A 20905-nucleotide genomic window follows, 5' to 3' on the forward strand; every position below is an offset into this window, starting at 1 on the left:
CTGACTGTAATGGCATTGAGATGCTTGTATTCAGTAACCCTGATCTTACTTATTAAGCACAAGAGCAGAGCTGCTGACAATTTGGCTAAGTTAATGGGAACTCATAATGCACTTCCTTTAAGTGAAAAGATGAAATCGCTCATCTTATGGGAAGAAAGACAATCATATCCTGAGATTGCTAAGATCAAGAATAAAAATCAAGCTTCTATCTACGAAATTGTAAAGAAAGAGCAACAAAACAGTCTCCCTTTGCAGCTGCACCTCAGACTGCAAAAGTTAAGATGCAAAAGACGTTGAATTTGTGAATGGAAGGCAGGAATAGAAAAGGTTGTTCTGGTTGTCAGCAATATATTGCTCTAGAAAGCAATGCACCTGTGCAAAGACTTCAGGAAGGAATCCTTTGTAACAAGTGACAGCAAACCTTGTATTGCAAAAGGGCATGGTTGTACAGATTGGAAAATACGTATGGAGTAATACATATAATAACTACTAGAGAGGTTGTGTCTGTTGTTAAAGAATATGCTACTATGTGTCTAGCAGAGTTGAAGAGTTGATTAAGAAGAAAGGATAACATCCAGAGCAAGTCTTCAACTGTGATGGAACTGAGTTCTTCCAGAAAAAGACGTGCAGCAAAACCTACATCCATAAAAGTCCAAAAAAGCACCAGGACACAAAACATGGAAAGACTGATTAATGATGCAGGACACATGATAAAACCAGGAGCTGTGCACTGAGAATAGAGCTTGCACCCTCCCCCCCATAAAAACAAAAGTGATCGTCCTCTGGCTACACATATTAGAAAGTGTGAGTGACAGTTTATGGAATGGTTCTACCAATGCTTCATTCTCAAAGTGAAAAAGTACTTTGAAGAGAAATGATTAAAATAATGGGGGACTTAACTAAGTCTTTCATTGATGGGAAATCCAAATCCACCATGAATGCCAACATTCTCAAACTACAAAACTGTCAAATTAATTAAGTTGTCAGAGACATATTATTCATCTCCGTGTAAGAATGTGTAGGCCCCCACAAAAGCCAAACTAGATGAAGAAACATTTAAAAAACATTTTTATTTATTTTAAGCATTTGCAATTGATAAAGTACTAAGTTCCAGGATCATAAAGAGCTCAAGAAACTCAACAAAAACGAAACAAAACAAACAACCCAGTTAAGAAATGGGCAAAGGATATGAACAGGCATTTTTCAAAGACTGAAATACAAAGGGCCAACAGACACACAAAAAGATGTTCAAGATCACTAACCATCAGGAAGATGGAAATAAATACCACAATAAGGTTTTACCTCACTCCAGTTAGAATTACTATGGTCCCAAACATCAAAAAAACAATAAATTCTGGTGAGGATGTGGGGGAAAAAGTACCCTAATCCATTGTTGGTGTGAATCTGAACTGGTAGAAGCACTATGGAAGACAGAACAGAGATTTCTCAGAGATCTGAAAATAGATCTGCTACATGAGCCAATCATCCCACTTCAGGGAATTTATCCAAATGAAATTAAATCAGCATATGAAAGAGTGATTTGTATCCCCATGTTTATTGTAGCTTAATCAACAATATCTAAGATATAGAATCAGTCCAGACATAAACTGATGACTAGATAAAGCAAATGTGGTATACATACACTATGGAATTTTACTCAGCCATAAATACAATGAAATTCTGTCTTTTGCAACAAAATGGATGCAAATAGAAACAATGATGCTTAGTGAAATAAGCCAGTCTCAAAAAGACAAATGTTGCATATTTTCTCTGATATGTGGTAGTTAATTTAGAATAAAAAATATATAGGAATGAAATGGACATTTTGGGATATGATTGTCATTTTTAGTCCTTGTTTATGCTCTTGTGGAACTGTGGTCTTCCTATTTTTACTTGTTGAATATTATGATTAGTAGTGAATTAAGCTTGCTAATATAGAGTGGATTAAAATTATGTCTTTGTGGGGCCGGCACTGTGGTGTAGCAGGTAAAGCCACCAACTGCAGTGCTGGCATCCCATATGGGTACCAGTCTGAGTACTGGCTGCACTTCTGATCCAGCTCTGCGCTAATGTGCCTGAGAAGGCAGCAGAAGATGGCCCAAATCCTTGGGCTCCTGTACCCACGTGAGAGACCCGGATGAAGCTCCTGGCTCCTGGCTTTGGATTGGCCCATCCTCAGCCATTGGAGCCATTTGGGGAATGAACCAGTGGATGAAAGATCTCTCTTTCTCTCTCCACTTCTCTCTCTCTCTCTCTCTCTCTCTCTGCCTTTCAAATAAATAAATGAAAATACAAAAAAATTATGTTTTTGCAAAAACTGATGAGGAGAGAGGAGGGAAGGAGGGGGATTGGGGGTGGCAGGGGAGTGACAGAAGTGTGATTGTCTTCTTGGAACTGTACCTATGGAATGTATCAAATCTGTTCTCTTTATATTAATAAACTTTTTTTTTTAAAGAAAGAGACACATGCTCAGACAAAAGAAAACTTCCTCCACTGGTACATTCCCCAAATGTCCACAAGGGCCACAGGGGTCAGGATGAAGCTAGAAGCTGGGAACCATTCCATGTCTCTCATGGCAGTGACAGGAACCCAATTATTTGAGTCATGACCTACTGTCTCCCATGGTTCCCATTAGCAGGAAGCTGGAATTAGGATCTAAGCTGAGACACAAACTCAGGGACTTTAATACAGGATAAAAGCATCCAATCAGTGGATGAAGCATTATGCCAAATACCAACTGTAATAATTTTGTTTTAAAGCTGAAGATATAGATGTAGATATATGTATGTATATATGTATATGCATATTTATATGTATATTTCTCTTCTCAAGGATCTTGAGTTAATTCAGAAGCATTATTATAAGTGAAAATAATAAATGAGAAGTAATTATTAGAAAAACATGAGCATAATACTTTATTACTAATTGGTAGGTACAGAACATAATATAAGAGGTGTGGAAGTTGTGGTGCAGCGGATTAAGCTGCCACTTCAGATGCCCATATTCCATATCAGAGTGCATGGTTCAACTCTCAGCTACAGCATTTCTTTTTTAGCGGCTCAGTACGCTAATCCTCTGCCTGCGGCACCGGCACACCGGGTTCTAGTCCTGCTCGGGGCACCGGATTCTGTCCCGGTTGCCACTCTTCCAGGCCAGCTCTCTGCTATGGCCCGGGAGGGCAGTGGGGGATGGCCCAAGTGCTTGGGCCCTGCACCCCATGGGAGACCAGGAGAAGCACCTGGCTCCTGCCTTGGGATCAGCGTGATGCACCGGCCACAGTGCGCCAGCCAGAGCGGCCATTAGAGGGTGAAGCAACGGCAAAAGGAAGACCACCTTTCTTTCTGTCTCTCTCTCTCACTGTCCACTCTGCCTGTCAAAAAAAAAAAAAAGAAAAGAAAAGAAAGAAAGAAAGAAAGAGAGGGTTGCAGAGAGGAATAGGCAGAGTCAGAGAGAGAGAAGACTTCCATCTGTAGGTCCACTCCCTAAATGGCCTCAATGGCCAAGGCTGGGCCAGACCAAAGCCAGGAGCCAGAAGCTTCATCCGGGTCTCCCATGCAGGTTCAAGTGCCCAAGTGCTTGGGCCATCTTCTGCTGCTTTCCCAGGTGAATTAGCATAGAGTTGGATTGGAAGTGGAGCAGCTGGGACTCAAACTGGAGCCACATAGGATGCCGCACTGCAAGCAGAAGCTATACCTGCTATACCACAGCACCAGCTCCAAGCTACTCCATTTCTGACCCAGCTTCCAGATAATCAGAGCCTTAGGAAGCAGCAGATGATGGCTCAGGTACTTGGGCCCCTGCCACCCTTGTGGAAACTCGGAAATGTAGCTCCAGGCTCCCAGGTTCTGCCTGGTCTAGCCTGGATGTTGGAGGCACTTGAGGAGTGAACCAGTAGGTGGATGATATCTCTGTCTCTCTCTGTCTCTGTCTCTGCCTCTGTCTCTCTCTCCTTTCAAATGACTAAGCTTTTTTTTTTTTTAATTTTAATGTGGGTTTTTGCTCTCTCCTGGTTCTTAGGCCTCCTAAAAAGTGAGAAATACAATGGTGCTTTGTTTCTTTTAATTCTCCAGTATTTTAACTTCGGGTTACAAACAAAAAAATCGCAGTCATACAAAAATCCTTTAAGTCTCATTGACTTCAAACCATTACCAAATTCTAGTTCTTTAATGTTCTTCAAACACTAATTCAAGATCATTTAAGCTAAACCATCAGTTATTTCACAAACTTTTATAGAATACATATTTTCAGAAATAAAAATGGTTAGCATTTATCTACTAATTTCCATCAATGAGACATTATGTGGGGCAGTTTAAATAATTTACATCAATGATTCTATATAACAACCCTACTAGCCGTAGTGTAGCATTAATCACGATTAACATTTTTTTTTGACAGATAGAGTCAGACAGTGAGAGAGAGAGAGACAGAGAGAAAGGTCTTCCTTTGCCATTGGTTCACCCACAAATGGCCACTGCAACTGGCGCCCTGTACCGGCCCGAAGCCAGGAGCCCGGTGCTTCCTCCTGGTTTCCCATGCGAGTGCAAGGCCCAAGCACCTGGGCCATCCTCCACTGCCTTCCTGGGCCACAGCAGAGAGCTGGCCTGGAAGAGGAGCAACCGGGACAGAACCAGCACCCCAACTGGGACTAGAACCCGGTGTGCTGGCGCCACAGGCGGAGGATTAGCCTAGTGAGCTGCAGCACTGGCCACGATTAACATTTGAGTAATATAAGGGTTGGGAAATCCAAATGACCTAAGATGGCAGACTTCCAAGGTGGCATATATGGGATCCAGACTTGGAGTTTGTTGCAAAGTTTTTTTTACTGCAGGGGAGACATTTGGCCTAGCAGTCAGGATACCATTTCAGATGCCCACATTCTATATCACAATGCCTGGGCTTCAGTCCTGGTTCTGGTTCTCTTTCCATTCTCCTGCTAATTCAGACTCTGAGAGGCAGCAGGTGATGGCTAAAATGATCGGATCCCTGCCCCCAGTATGTGAGACCTGGATTGAGTTCTGGGCCCCTTGTTTAGGTCTGGAGAGTGACCTAGCACTCTTTCTTTCTTTCTCTTTCTGTATCTTAACTAAATAAAACAAAGAAGTTAATTCATTGAGATTTTTTATTGCAAAACTTCTCCAGTGATGGCAACTGATATGCATTCTGGATGAAATGCTGAGTAGCAGAGATAACAGTCCTGGGTCATTGGGAGGAGAATCATTCCTTAGCTTGGACACAAGCAGCAGCTGTAGCTCTAGGATGGGACAGGCACCCACACTGGGATCCCTTGCTTTGGATATGGGAATTTATAGTACTTCAGAGCTAAAGATTTGAGCAATGACATAAAAAAATGGTAATAATTTGATGAAAACTAACAGTCAATTCAATTGCATTTCACAGGAACAAGTGTTGTTCTTTAATATCATAGGGGATGGGATTAGTTCTCTGAAGATATCCAGAAACATCAATCCAGTATTGCAGGAATGGAATGTCATGTTGAACAAAATGCAATAGCTGAAACATTGTCATTACAAAGAGATTCTGAAGTGTGCAATGCTCTGGCTGAAGCAGATGGAGTTAATCAGACCACATTTGAGACTTTTTTTCACCTCCCCTTGAAATAATTAGCTACAAGACTATAAGTACATTTTTCATGTCAAATGGACGATGGCTTCAAAGAAACCAGAGGGCAGAGCCGCGAGAGAGTGAGAAAAGAAGACTGACTTGATGCACAAAAGACAAAATATCAACATTTCTTTTAGAACCACTGAACATGTGTCAGTAAGCATGAGGTCACTTTTTAACTGGAAACAATAGTTGGTTGAATGAGAGAAGCAATGGAGTAGAGGTCATCTTGCCTATCAATGAAAAAACTTCTGGAATACTGGGAGAGAAACACGAGCAATGAGTAAGCCATAAATTCAAACAATATAGGTCAACGTACAACAAACTACTAGAAAACTTATACTGGGTCTGGCACTGTGGCATAGCAGGGAGTGCCACCTCCTGCGATGCCAGCGTCCCATATGGGAGAGGGTTTGTGTTGCAGCTGCTCCAGTTTTGCTCCAGCTCCATGCTAATGGCCTGGGAAAAGCAGCAGAGGATGGTTCAAGTCCTTGAGCCTCTGAATCCATGTGGGAGACTCAGATGAAGATCCTGGAAACTAGTTTTGGCCTAGCCCAGAACCTGCCTTGGTGGCTACTGGGGGAGTGAACCAGCAGATGGAAGATCCATCTCTCTCTCTCTCTCTTGAATTGGGAACTGGGCTAGGACTCAAAACCATTTCAACTTGCCTCTTAATCACTGTGTCAAATGTTCACCCCATCAGGGAGTGTGATAAGATTCACTTTGGTTTCTGTTCGTTTTTATTTACAAAAGCAGAAAATGTGAATACTTCTACTTTGGTTACACTGAAATTACTTACAATCAAAACCTGTGGAGGATATTGCTAATCAAAGATAATGATATTGGGTCTGGCCCTGTGGCACAGCCAGTGAAATCACCACCTGTGATGCCAGCATCCCAAATGAGCACCAGTTTGAGTGCTGGCTTCTCAGCTTCTGATCCAGCTCTCTGCTACTGCACCTGGGATGTAGAAGATGATGGCCTAAGTACTTGGGCCCCTGGCACCTTTGTGGGAGACATAGATGGAATTCCAGGCTCCTGGCTTCCCCTTAGCCCAGCCCTAACCACCATGGCCATTTTTGGTGAGTAAACCAGCAGATGGAAAATATCTCTCACTGTATGTCCCTTTCTCTCTGTAACTCTGCCTTTGAAATGAACAAATTATCCTTACAAATAGTTTTATTAATAACAACTATCATTTTCTGCTCAAAGCACTTTACATAGACTAATTTCCATAATTGTAATAGCACCCTTTGAAGTTGGTCTTATTTTGCATCACTGTTTTACTAAGAAGCTAGCAGAGGTTGAGTGACTCCATTATATCACACAACTAGGAAGTTGCAGAGTCAGTCTGAAAGACAGTAACTCCACCTTCAGCATCTATGCTGTTAACCACAATGATATGCTTTAAACTGTGATGGCCATACTGAACCCACTTTGCTGTGAATAGTGCCACACTTCCCATTCTGCATCCAACCAGAGCATGTTGGCCAGCTCTTGCTGACGGCTCTGTGGACTAGCTTCTTCAGCTTCTTCTCTAGAGTGATTCAAATAAACCTGTATGAGAATGCTGTAACTTATGTGCAGCCTCCGTGGAATCAGATTTCTTTCTTCCGTGTTACAGAACAAGATCCTGGGGGCCTAAAGAATTTACCCAATTTAAAAATACAGCATCTTATATATCACCAAGTAAAAATGCTCACAGGGGCTGTATGTAAACCCTGCTTATGTAAGCTGGGAAGGATGCTTGAAAAATATAAAAAAAAAAAAAAGAAAAACCTCACAAAAATGTCCTAAGCAGTTTTGGAATGAGTAATTTATGTTTGTGGTATCCAGGGACAAATTAGTCATGCAGAATTTAAGAAAGGAAGAGCTATCCCATGGGTGTTTCTCCACATCTTATTTTTATTCCTCTTTTCCTGTTGTCTGTTGTAAGGACCCATCTGAAATTGGGGCATCCTCATCCAATGTCCCTGTGTCCATATAACTAAGATCAAGTCAGGACTGCTTCTCTATTTGGGAAATGCAAGTGTCCCTGACACAAGGAGTTGTTAACTAAGGAAGCTAACTCGGTTTTGCTCTAGCCAAGAGCTGCTCTCTCCAGATATCCCAGCAATGATGCCCCAGCACTTGCCCCAAAGCGAGGTTAACAATGGTATTTCCCATTCCCAAACCAAAACACACCACAGTTCTGCCTGTTGAACTTTAATCTTCTAACCAAGGATTCAAACTCCTGCCTATTGCAAACATTGACTGACTCTACAGAATATGTCTCAACTCACTTCTGAACTCTTTTCTTGTTTTTCTTCCTGGAGCAATATCATTTTGCTAACTGTGATTTCAAACACTACTTGTTTCCCATTATCACATATTTGCTGTTGTTTTTTAAATCATGACCTCACTCTCTCAGTTCTTCTAGTCCATAGCTCAGTAGATTTTTCTCCAGCCTCCCCTTCCCTTGCCACGTCTTCAGGTCAGGAGTCTACCCTAGGGCAGCTCTTTCTTCTTCTCACTGCCTTCCTGTTCTTTTGCTTTGATGTCAGGGTTGCCCATTCAGTATTCAGTGGAGCTCAGCTCATTATCTGATGACTACTTCAAGGAACACTTGACTTTAAGCTTCCAGGGGGCAGGGATATTGACCTTCTTTTACCTAGATATATGGAAGATCTAGATAGATGGATAGATGATCCAGATAGATGGATAGATACAGGTAATATATAGATATAAATATATAGATATATAAGTGTATATTCTATGTTTATATATTTTCTATACCTATATCTACATGCCCAGATATATCTATACCTTCTCTCCGGTGTAGCATATCACTGTATTACTTACCACCTAGTGGATAGTCAAAAATACATATAGAGGCCAGCGCCGCGGCTCACTAGGCTAATCCTCCGCCTTGCGGCGCCGGCACACCGGGTTCTAGTCCCGGTCGGGGCACCGATCCTGTCCCGGTTGCCCCTCTTCCAGGCCAGCTCTCTGCTGTGGCTAGGGAGTGCAGTGGAGGATGGCCCAAGTCCTTGGGTCCTGCACCCCATGGGAGACCAGGAGAAGCACCTGGCTCCTGCCATCGGAACAGCGCGGTGCGCCGGCCGCAGCGCACTACCGCGGCGGCCATTGGAGGGTGAACCAACGGCAAAAGGAAGACCTTTCTCTCTGTCTCTCTTTCTCACTGTCCACTCTGCCTGTCAAAAAAAAAAAAATACATATAGAAGAAGACGGACTAAGAAGGCAGTGAAACAGGAAGGAAGGATGTCTGGAAATGGGGCTTTGAAAACTAGAACTAGAACTTATTCAAGAAACACTAATTAAAAATAAAGTGCTAACATAATTCTTAGTTTATTTTTATTATTTAAAAATAAAATTACTGGGATCAGTGTTCTTGCACAATGGGTTAAGCCACTGCCTGTGATTCCAGCATGCCATGTGGGCATCAGTTCAAGTCCCAGCTGCTCTGGAAGATGGCCCAATTACTTGAGTCCCTGCCACCCATGTGGGAGTCCCAGATGGAGTTCAGGATCCTGGCTTCAATCTAGCCCAGCCCTGGTCACTACGCCCATTTGGGGAGTGAACCAACAGATGGAAGATCTCTCCCTCTCTCTCTGTAATTTTGCCTTTCAAATAATTTTTTAAAAATTAAATTAAATTAAAATCATTATTCTTGGGTACTACAAAAAGTTCATGAAAAAATAAGAAATAAAAGGCAAGTTTATTTTGATACAAACAAAACGTTGAAGTCCATAGTTTTCTTCACTGTGTGCGTTGTTCATGGACATTTTGAGATACTTTCTATTTTGTAAAGGAACTTAGTCTGTTAGTGTTGACATTTAGAGTAATAGTCATTTGCCACTTAAATCCACGATGAAGGTTTAAATATCATCTTAGTCTTATCAAGGCTATTTAGAAACGAATGCAAACATTCACATATTTGATGATAAGAAAGATGAGTGGAAAATGATGAAGCAAGTATAGCATGAAGTCTTACCTTCTGTGTTTCAAGCTCAGTTTGAGCTCTTGCCAATTATGTCAACACAAATAAGTAAATAAAGTTCTGGGTAACTTTCCTTCCTATAAAAGCTAATATTGTTCATGTGGATTGGAAGCACTAACAACTTTTGGTCCTAAGGATAAGTTGAATATTACGTTTAAGTATTGGGGAGAACAAAATGATGTTTTAAGAAGAAAATTTAGTCAACTAGAAAACAATAATATTTCAAATAAATAAATGTTTATAAAAAGTTTGTGTAGCATAATTTTTATGGTATTCTAAAAAAGGAAAACCATAAAAAATGGATATAGTATTTTTAAAAAGAACTATGAAGAATTATTTCTGTGTTGTGGGCTTATTATGTCTCATGATTGAACATTTATGTTTTCAATATATGTTAAGCTTGCAAATCTAAGACTTAGATAGATAAGTGCAAGAGAAAGGGAAATTTCATATGCATCCAGTAATTGTCTTTAGGATATCAGAATAGCAGATAATTGATAGAAATGTGTCCAATATTTGTACTAATGTCATAATTTCATCAGTTAATAGTATTTAAATGAAGTACCAAAAACCAAAAACCTTTTTTTTTTAACTATTTGTAGCTTTCAATTCCAGTTTTAAAATAATCAGTAAGATTGGTGCATGTCATGTATAAATTATTCTTCTTGTTCTTAAACTTGAAATTGTACAACTCTTCTAAGTATAGGAAGTCAGCACAACCATGCTTGAGATAAGCTATAATAGCTTAGTAGGATTGATTGATTGACTGGTAGGATTGCTGATTACAATAATGGCCCAAGGAGGGAATATGGATGCAACAGAGCTTATATTTTCATGATTTAAGGTCTCAAAAATATTGTGTAATCTGGCCCACTAGTTGCACTGGTCTGTTTCATTTGTTCTTATGTCAAGCGAGACAACAGAATGGGAAATTATTTGGGCCAAGTAATTAAAGTGGAAATAGTAAAGTTCAGTTGTAGTCGCTGAGTCTCTCCAGAACAAGTTAAAACACACCTTAACTTACAAATACCCAAAGTCTGACCTTTTGATTTTTCATAAATTTTTCTTCAGTGACATGAGTTATTCTTCCCACCCTTTTCCAGTTAGAAATTTGGATTCCTTCCTGAAGAGGATTTTTCCATGCACACCACATAGTGCTATCCATCAACTTCTTCCCATACTCAGATTTTTATTCATCTTACCAACACCAATTTTTGTTGGAAACAAATCAGAAAGTTCGGGAAACTGCAAATGGAAAAGATATGACATGTCAACTAGTATAACTTCCTACCAACAGAATTACTTCATATATTCAATTTATTTTATGATACCTGACATCATCACAATAGCATCATTATCCTTTAATCATAGAGTGAGAATATTTTTCTTGTTTAATGCTTATTATAATATTCAGTTTTATGTTTTCTCTTTTTCCCAGAGTTTGAGGGAAAAAATGAAGAGAAATATTTTGGCAACATATTCTCCTCCCATCCCTGCCCATGCCAAGTATTTTCTTTGAGCTTTGAGCTCTTAGTGCAGAGGCATCACTAAGCTAATGGGAATTGCCCTCACTATGAAAGAAAGAGGAGAAAAGTTATTTACCATTAAGTGGAGAAGGAAGAAAGGAAACTTAACCAAAATATGTTTTCCTCTGCTTAAAAATAACCAGCACCAGAGCCAGCATTGTGGCATAGTAAGCTAAGCCTGTAGCACCGACATCCCATATGGGTGCCGGTTCAGCTTCTGGCTGCTCCTCTTCTGATCCAGCTCTCTGTTTATGACCTTGGAAGACAGTGAAGGATGGCCCCAGTGGTTGGGCCCCTATACCCATGTAGGAGACCCAGAAGAAGCTACTGTCTCCTGGCCTTGGATCAGCTCACCTCTGGCCCATGGGGCCATTTGGGAAGTGAACCAGCTGATGGAAAACCTCTGTCTCTGTAATTCTACCACTCAAATAAATTTATAAATCTTTAAATTTTTTTTAAAAATAAATGACCAGCACCATAATCACTCAAAAATCTCCCTCCAAATCTTGTGCTCTGACTCTCAACTCTCTCAGCCAATTATTCAGCAAATACACAAGTAGTTAATACACATGGCAGACACAGTTCTAAAAACAGGGTTTACAAAACTGAAATTCTATTAGCTTAACACTCAAGGCAGGGGTAACAGAAATGGGAAACAACTGTTCCATCCTATAAAAATATTAAAAAGGAATGCCTGTGATGCCATGAACACATGAAAAGTCACTGCCTTTGGGATTACAAAAAGGTTTCAGAAAAAGAAGCACTTGTTTTCTGATATTAATTGTGACTTGGAAAAAGACTGGAAGGAGGAATTCATCAGTTAAGCATCAAGTGGAGGGAACACATAAGCAAAAACTACAAGGTATGAGTGTGGACACTGTACTAGGAAAGTAATTCTGAGCAGTAGGATAGTTGCTAGTTTTTGTTCAGAAAGCTCTGATCTGAGAGTATGGAGGTTTAAATAATAAACTTTTGCATTCTTTTAAAAAATATTTATTTACTTATCTGAAAGGCAGAATAACATAGGGAGGAGAGGGAAAGAGAGATCATCCATCCACTGGCTCACTTACTAAATGATTGTAATGGCTGGGGTAGGGCCAGGTCTCCCATGGAGGTGGCAGAGGTCCAGGCACTTGAACCATCTTCCACTGCTTTTCAAGGCACAGTAGCAGGGAGCTGGATCAGAAGTGGAACAATGAGGACTCAAACCAGTGCTCATATGGAGCATCATAAGCTGCAGCTTAACCTACTGCATCACAGTGCTGGCCCCAACAATTTTTGGAAGTTTACTTGTCTTGTTGATATAAGATACATTCTTCAAAGATAGCATTTGAAATATTGTTGCTTAAATCTAAATACTGGAGGACTATCTCCTATTCTAGAAAGAAATGCTGGAGAATTACTGCTGGAATGGAAAGGGGCAGACTTCTGAAAATAATTTCTTTCATAAAAACAATTAAAACAAAAATGGTATAAACAATCAACATTTATATAATGCTGGCAATGGACCAAAGGCTTACAACACTGTAATATTCATTATAGAAAGACAATTGAGGGCCGGCGCCGTGGCTCAACAGGCTAATCCTCTGCCTTGCGGTGCCAGCACACCGGGTTCTAGTCCCAGCTGGGGCACCGGATTCTGTCCCGGTTGCTCCTCTTCCAGGCCAGCTCTCTGCTGTGGCCCGGGAAGGCAGTGGAGGATGGCCCAAGTGCTTGGGCCCTGCACCCCGTGGGAGACCAAGAGAAGCACCTGACTCCTGCCTTAAGATCAGCATGGTGCGCCAGCCGCAGCACGCTGGCCACGGTGGCCATTGGAGGGTGAACCAACGGCAAAGGAAGACCTTTCTCTCTCTCTCTCTCTCTCTCTCTCTCTCACTGTCCACTCTGCCTGTAAAAAAATTTAAAAAAAGAAAGATAATTGATTCACAATAAAAACAAAGAGGTCCACATCATTTTAGCTTATTGCCATCCCCTTCTCTCCAGCTCCATCACAGCCTTGAAAATCAATAATCTTGCAACCATGGTAGCTATACAAATCAGCAGCCTATCAGTCTATGTAAATGTCATCAACTAGTTCACAGCACCTCAGAGAATTACTTAATTACTGTGGTAACTTTCTAGAAAAGTTCCTGTCTCAGAGCTTGTGTATTTTTGACATGACTGAAAGATTTCAGTGTGTGAAAAAGCCTATCTCCAAGTTGCTTGTTGTAAATAATCAGGGCCCAGTGTTGAACCAAACATATTATGAGGATAACAAAGGCTGGATATAAAGCTTAGAAAAAAAGTAGGAATCAGGTGTCCATAGGGGACTTGGAGAAGTTCTAACATATCACTGGGAATTGAGAAGGTCATGTCTACAGGCAGGGCTATGTGAAGAATGTCCAGAAAAGATCCAAGAAGCATGAATCTCTCACTTCTTGTTCACTTTCAGGCTCTACATAGCAGGAAGTGAGTACTAAGGCAGAGCTATGGAGTACATGCCCCAACGCATACACAGAGCCTCTTGGCAAATGCTGAGAAATTTATTTGTTCAATGCGCTTAAATAAATTGTTACCCAACCATGAAGTGGCAGCTAAACTGACTAAGCATTGACTTCAGTGCTTACATACAACAAAGAATACAAAATTTGTCCAGAAAAATCAATAAATAAATAACAACAATGAGCTCTGTGGTTGGAGAGGTGGTGCTGATTGCCAGACTTTTTGCATTATGTTATTTACAGTGTTCAATTTTTTACAAAAAAAAAAAAGTATGAGAGATGCAAAGGAGTTGGAAAGTATTTGTGTGTGTGTGTGTGTGTGTGTATATATATATATAGAAAGAGAGAGAGAGAGAGAGAGAGAGAGAGAGGTTAAAAGCTGACAATAGGCTGGCGCTGTGGCTCAATAGGCTAATCCTCCGCCTGCCGCACCAGCACACAGGGTTGTAGTCTTGGTCAGGGCACCGGATTCTGTCCCGGTTGTCCCTCTTCCAGGCCAGCTCTCTGCTATGGCCTGGGAGTGCAGTGGAGGATGGCCCAAGTCCTTGGGACCTGCACCTGCATGGGATACCAGGAGAAGCACCTGGCTCCTGGCTTCAGATCAGCGCGATGCACCGGCCGCGGCGGTCATTGGAGGGTGAACCAATGGCAAAAGGAAGACCTTTCTCTCTGTCTCTCACTGTCTAACTCTGCCTGTTCAAAAAAAAAAAAAAAAAAAAAGATCCTTAGGGTTAGCTTGTGCCCTGGTACCTTGTCATCTCAGTAGCTGCAGGAAAAGCATTTGATAAAATCCAAAACAATTTCATGGTCATAGACAAAAATTCAAGGAACTAGGGATAGAAGGAACTCTCTATGATATAATAAAAGATATTTATAAGAAATCCAGAAGTCACTTCATACTCAATGGTAAAAGATGACTTTTCCTTACAAGATGAGGAACAGGACAGAGATGCTGGCTCTTGCCATTTCTGTTTAACAGTGTACAGGATGTTCTTCCCAGGAAAATTTGGAAAGACAAAGAAATAAAATCCACCTCAACTGCAAAGAGAGAAATAAAGCTACTTATTAACAACATGACCTTGAAGGCCAACATGGCAAGGAATTTCCTGTCTCCCCACCACCACCCCCATCCCAAATCTTCTGGAATGAGTAGCCCCGTTCAGCCAGGTTGTGGGCAGAAGAGCAATACAGACAGGATCAGTTGTTTATCCGTATACTAGCAATAAATAATCCAAAAATAAAGAGAATAATCCAATTTACATTAACATCAGCAAGAATATCATACTTGGGAATAAAACACAACAAATAAAGTCCTGCGCACTGAAACTATACAAATCATTGGATAAAAATGATCAATGAATTAAAGAATTCCTAAGTAAATAGAAATAAATATTCATGGATTGGAAATTTAATGTTGCTAAGATGACAACATCCTCTAAATTGTTCTGCCAATTCAACACAGTCTCTATAAAAATACCAGTTACTTTTTATTAAAGACATTAAAAATGATAATAAAATTTTGTGAAAAGCCAAGGAGAATTAAAAGAATGAAAATGATTTTGAAAAAGAACAAAGTTGGATGAATCATATTTCCTAATTTCACAACATATAGTTCAATATTCAAGACCATACGGTGTTGACCTAAGGAAAAACATATAGATCAACACAATGTAACAGAGCTAGAAATAAATCCTCACACTATGGCCAATTTATTTTGGGCAATGATGCTCACAGGGAGAAAATGGTCTTTTTCAACTTCATAACTGTTTTCTTTGCAAATAGATAGTTTTTTGCAAGTTGATAGCCACATGCAAAAAGAAAAAAGAAAGAAATCAGATGTCAGCCTCTTCCCTTACAATATAACATACTTAGCTTCACATGATTGATACATAAGGGCTAAACCGTATAAACCTTCAGATGACAACACAGGAGTAAACCTTGTGATTTTCAGTTAAGCAACAGTTTCTCAAATATAACAATAAAAGTACAAATGACAAGAGAAAAAGTAGGCAAAGCAGATTTAATTTAAATTTAAAACTTTGTGTTCATGGGGTACCATCCAAAAAAATTAAAAGGTAACCCAAAGAATGGAAAAACAATTGGAATGCATTCATATGATAAAGAAATTCTAACCATATTAAAAAGTCTTTCACAAAAAAGCAAATCAATAAACTTCCCAAATTAAAAATTGGCAAAATGTTTAAATAGACATTTTTCCAAGGTGGATATCCACATCCCAAATAGAACCATGGAAAGACACTCAACTTTAGGGGTCTCAGGAAAATATAAATCAAAAGGAGGAAGAGGATGCAGTTCACTCCATTTCTGGCCTCCAGGCCATGTCCAAATCCATGTCCCTCTCACACGCAAAGTCGTTTTAGTACATCCCAACACTGCAAACATCTCAATGCATTCCAGCATCAACTTCAAGGTTGAAGTCACATTAAACCACCCAGATGAAACACCAGTGAAATTCAAGGTATGATTGTCTCTAAGCTGAAATTTCTCTCTTGCTGTGAACCTGTGAAAGTAGACAAATTGAGAGCTTCCGAAACACAGTGGTGGGACAGGCCAAGGATAGGCATTCCCATTCCACCTGCAAGAAATCTGAAAGATGAAAAGGATCTGGGTCCCATGCAAACCTAAGGTCTAGCTAAGAAAATTCCATTAGTCAGATTTGAAAGCCAGAGAAGAATCCTCTTTGGATGGGCAATCAGCCTTCCCACTACCTTCCCAACCTATGTGAGCCACAACCCCAACCTCAGGGCCCGTAGAGATGGCAGCAACAGCCCCTGAGTCCCATAGTTGGCCCTGCCCTTTAGCTACAGCCTGTGGCTTTGCCCCTGAGTCCCTGGGCTGGACAGTCTTGCACACAGAAACCAGGAAGACTTAAAGTAGGTTTTGCCATCCTGGCCTGGGCCCTGGAATGCATTCTTTGCCATTCCCTCACCCTTCTAATGTCCGCATGAGACAAAGCAGGAAGAGGGCCTGGTAAAGCTACGCAGTGGTTTGTCTACTTTTAAAATGTCTTGTTTCTATGAGTATGCCATGCCATTTGCTATCAGTCAGTTAATTTGGTTCTGCAAAGCACACTCTCCGAAGCGGCTTAATTTTGCTGAGACTTCCCCCTTTTGGTCTCCTTCCAAGCAGTTTCTGGTTGTCAGAATTCAGTGGGACTGAGCTACAGGCAGGTCTGTCTAGTGTCCAAACATTTACATATGGGGTGAACAGTAATTTAAAAAAAATCGATATAACTAATTAATATAATAGCATAAATTATGTAATTGCTCAGTAATTAGTGATGTATTTATAGCAAATAAACTCCTGGCTTTAAAACAGCGTTACGTCCTTACAGTAACCTCGTCAGCACTATTGGGGGACCTGTCTGAATACCAGGGGAAAAAGCAATGAAGCAGAGTAAATATTTTTTATTCCATTAACTGTGAATTTTCTTAATAGCCCAAGCAAAGCTGGTGCTCCTGGCTCCCAGCTGTGCGATTCCTGTCTGCAATGTTGTTTTAATGACTGCCTTGGTTCACTCTAGCCTTATAAACCTGCAATATCTTCTTTAACTTTGAGTTGAAGATTATCAGTGTCAGGCGAACAAAGTCACAAAGGATCCCGGACTGATAGGTTAGAGCTCATGCTATAATGTTTCTCCAACTCATAAAATGCTTTTACCATGAAGCCAAAGCTTCAGAGATTTTTAGATATGTAGATTTTTTTTTTTATGTGCTGGTAACGGGATCTAATCCTTTTGTAATTTACTAGACTGAAAGAAGGCGCCGGCCAAGCACGTGTTTGAGAAAGTCCACGGATACTCACAGCCTGCAGAACAAATTCCAGCCCACAAGCAGAGGCGTTCATTACAAAGGCCTAAAATTACAGCCTTTATCTCTAAGGCAGGTGTTTCAAAACTGGACTGGTACCAAGAACTTTTTTTTTTCTGCCTGGTTATTGTTTTTCTACAAGAAGTTGAAAAGGATGTTAAAGATAAGGCAGGTGTTAAGATAAGATTCCTTACCAGGAATGACTCATCACTAGCCAATCGGGGATTGATTTTGTATCTGTGAACATGACCAGGGTGGAGACTTGGCTTTGCCTGTGCAACTCCCTTCAGTTCTGGAGAAATAACATTTTTAAATAAAAGTTTGAAATAGTTCCCACTTCAATGGGGAAAAAAAATCCTTGCCAGCCATTTGTACCAATTAGCTTGTGAAGTATCAGTTACAACATCACTCTAAAGGTAGTGATTCTGACTTTGCCTGTTACTTTAAGGTGTCATGTAGGTGTAGTCTCACTTTTTAAAACTGCATTGGGTGAAAAGCTAGATCTCTCAGCACATTTAAATGACGTATAATAAACTGAATATTTCGAGTAATGTTTATTCACAAACCAGTGAGTCAAGAAGAAAGGAACACAAACAGAGGTTGAGAGTTTAGCACCAGGGTCTCCAGAGCTATCCTAAGTTAGTTTTGCTAGCAAGAAAACAGATTGTTGGATAATATCAAGGCCCAAGTCCCCTGGCCCCTTGGTCATTCACCTCCACTGGGAATTACAGCAAGGAACAGCTGCCCTCGTTAACCTGGGAGCATTTTTCACTCCCCGCGCCCGTGACTGTGGCTCAGGGGGTCCAATTTTCCTTTCATTCATTAAGCACGTTGGGAAGCAGAGTTCCTAACCCTTTGCAGTCTAAATGTGGAACAATCACATCCCTTCACAATCAGCAGCCAGCGGGCTGGGACCTCTACGCTTCACTGGGCTCTCCCAGTGACGCAAGTTTTTAACAATTGAAGGATATTAACTCAAAAACTTGTTTTCTCATTGGAGGAGCTCAAGGGATTTCAAATAAATGGACTTGTATAAACTGGAAGCTGGCCCATGTGCCTTTCTAATTATTTTGTTCAAATTGGGGGAGAGGGCACTGCTAATCTCAGAGTGCAGATTTCAGAGAGCACACGCATGGATCACCAACGGAATGCTTGTGAGCTGTCAATATAAGTGCAGAGGCTCAGCCTTGTCCTTTGTCTTAGGGAGGGTGCCAGGCATCCAGGACAAAGCTACTTTATTATTTAGGTGAGTTTTTTGTTGTTGTTATTGATTTTCCAGATTATTTATTTTCATTAAGTCCATTGGGAAGAGGAAAAAAGATGTTCAATATTAGATATTTGTTAGATCTTCATTTTCTTCTGAGAGGCAGAGCAAGACACACACACACAGAGAAAAAGGGAGAGAGGGAGAGGGGGAGGGGGGATGGGGAGAGGGGGAGGGGGAGGGGGGAGGGGGAGAGGGGGAGGGGGGAGGGGGAGGGGAGAGAGGGGGAGGGGGGAGGGGGAGGGGAGAGAGGGAGGGGAGGGAGAGGGAGAGGGAGAGGGAGAGGGAGAGGGAGAGGGAGAGGGAGAGGGAGGTCTTCCATCAGCATTTCACTCCCCAAATGGCTGCTGTTAACAGCCAGGGCCAGGTCAGGAGCCAGGAACTCCCTTTCACTCTCCCACATGGGTGCAGGGGCCCAAGGATTTGACTCATCTTTCACTGTTTTCCCAGGCACATTAGAGGGAGCCAGATGGGAAATGGAGCAGCTGGGACTCAGGCCGGTGCAAACATGGGAGGCCCACGTTGCAAGCAGCATCTTAACCTAGTGCACAACATCAGATCTCTTTCATTGTGAATTTTTAAAAAACATCAAATGACAATCATAATCAAAACATTGGCTTTTTTAGCTAAGACACTAACAAATCTAGCATGACTTATTTAACATGAGAGGACTTCAAAAAATTCATGGAAAATGGAAATAAAAGTTTGTTCTGAACTCTTGGCCCAGTATTTTTCCCATAATGCATTTCCACAAGCTCTTCGAAGCAGCCTCCTGTCATTAGGGATCATCCTCACACACTGTGTCAAACACACATCAGCTCCCAGATACTGATAGGCAGGTGTCCATCAGGTACTTGTAGGAACTTTTAAACTGTGTGCTGCCAAGGGTAAGTTAAGGACAGGTGGTTTGGAAAAATGATAGGGAAATCCTCCTGTTTCCTCACTCACATGAGTAAGAATGTATATGTGTGAGAGAGAGGGAGAAAGGAGAGAAAGGTAGAGAAGGAAAGTGAGAGAATCCAGGAACTCGCTATTAATTAAACCTTTTTTTTTTTGACAGGCAGAGTGGATAGTGAGAGAGAGAGACAGAGAGAAAGGTCTTCCTTTGCCACTGGTTCACCCCACAATGGCTGCTCCGGTGGCTCACTGCAGCCAGCACACCATGTCGATCCGAAGCCAGGAGCCAGGTGCTTCTCCTGGTCTCCCATGTGGGTGCAGGGCCCAAGGACTTGGGCCCTCCTCCACTGCACTCCCGGGCCACAGCAGAGAGCTGGACTGGAAAAGGAGCAACTGGGACAAAATCCGGCACCCCAACCCGGACTAGAACCCAGGGTGACAGCGCCGCAGGTGGAGGATTAGCCTATTGAGCCGCGGCGCTGGCCCCAATGAAACCTTTAACACATAACATTAGATAAGCATTGGAAAGGCATGATTTAGGCATTTTCTTAAAATCTATAATACATCTTCACAAGTGAATATATTCATTAGAAAAATAGTTGATCTTATCACCCAGGAGTCTACTTTTTGCTTAAAAATTATATATTAGCATATGAGTATATCAAACAATTCTATATTAAAAAGCTATATCTTAGAACCAGAGTTGTGGCACAGCAGGTTAAGCCATGACCTATGATGCCCACATGAGCACCTATGATGCCCACTGGTTCCAGTCCTGGCTGCTCCACTTCTGATCCAGCCCCCTGCTAACATGCCTGGGAAAGCAATAGAGACTGGCCCAAATGCTTGGGCCTCTGCACCCACCTGGGAGACCCTGATGGTGTTCCAGGCTCCTGATTTTGGCCTGACCCAGTCCCCAGTCCTGACTGTTGTAGGCAGTTGGGTAGTGAATAATGCTGTGTTGTATCATGGACATTTGTTGAGAGGGTAGACCTTAAATGACCTCATCCCCACTACACACAAATGCTAACTGTGCACGGTGATGGATATACTAATTAAAATGACAGTAATAATCACTTCAGAATGTACATGTATCAGAACCATATTGAACAGCATATACATACATATGTATACATATGTATAATTTTATCTGCTAATTATACCACTACAAAGCTAAAAGAAACACCATAGAACATGCTATACCAGAAGTGAAACCTATGAACTATGGACTTTGGGTTTAATGATGCGTAACACAGCTTGCTGCTTTGTAACTAAGGTACCACTCC

Source organism: Lepus europaeus, chromosome 20, assembly GCF_033115175.1.
Source record: "Lepus europaeus isolate LE1 chromosome 20, mLepTim1.pri, whole genome shotgun sequence".
Taxonomy (NCBI): Eukaryota; Metazoa; Chordata; class Mammalia; order Lagomorpha; family Leporidae; genus Lepus; species Lepus europaeus.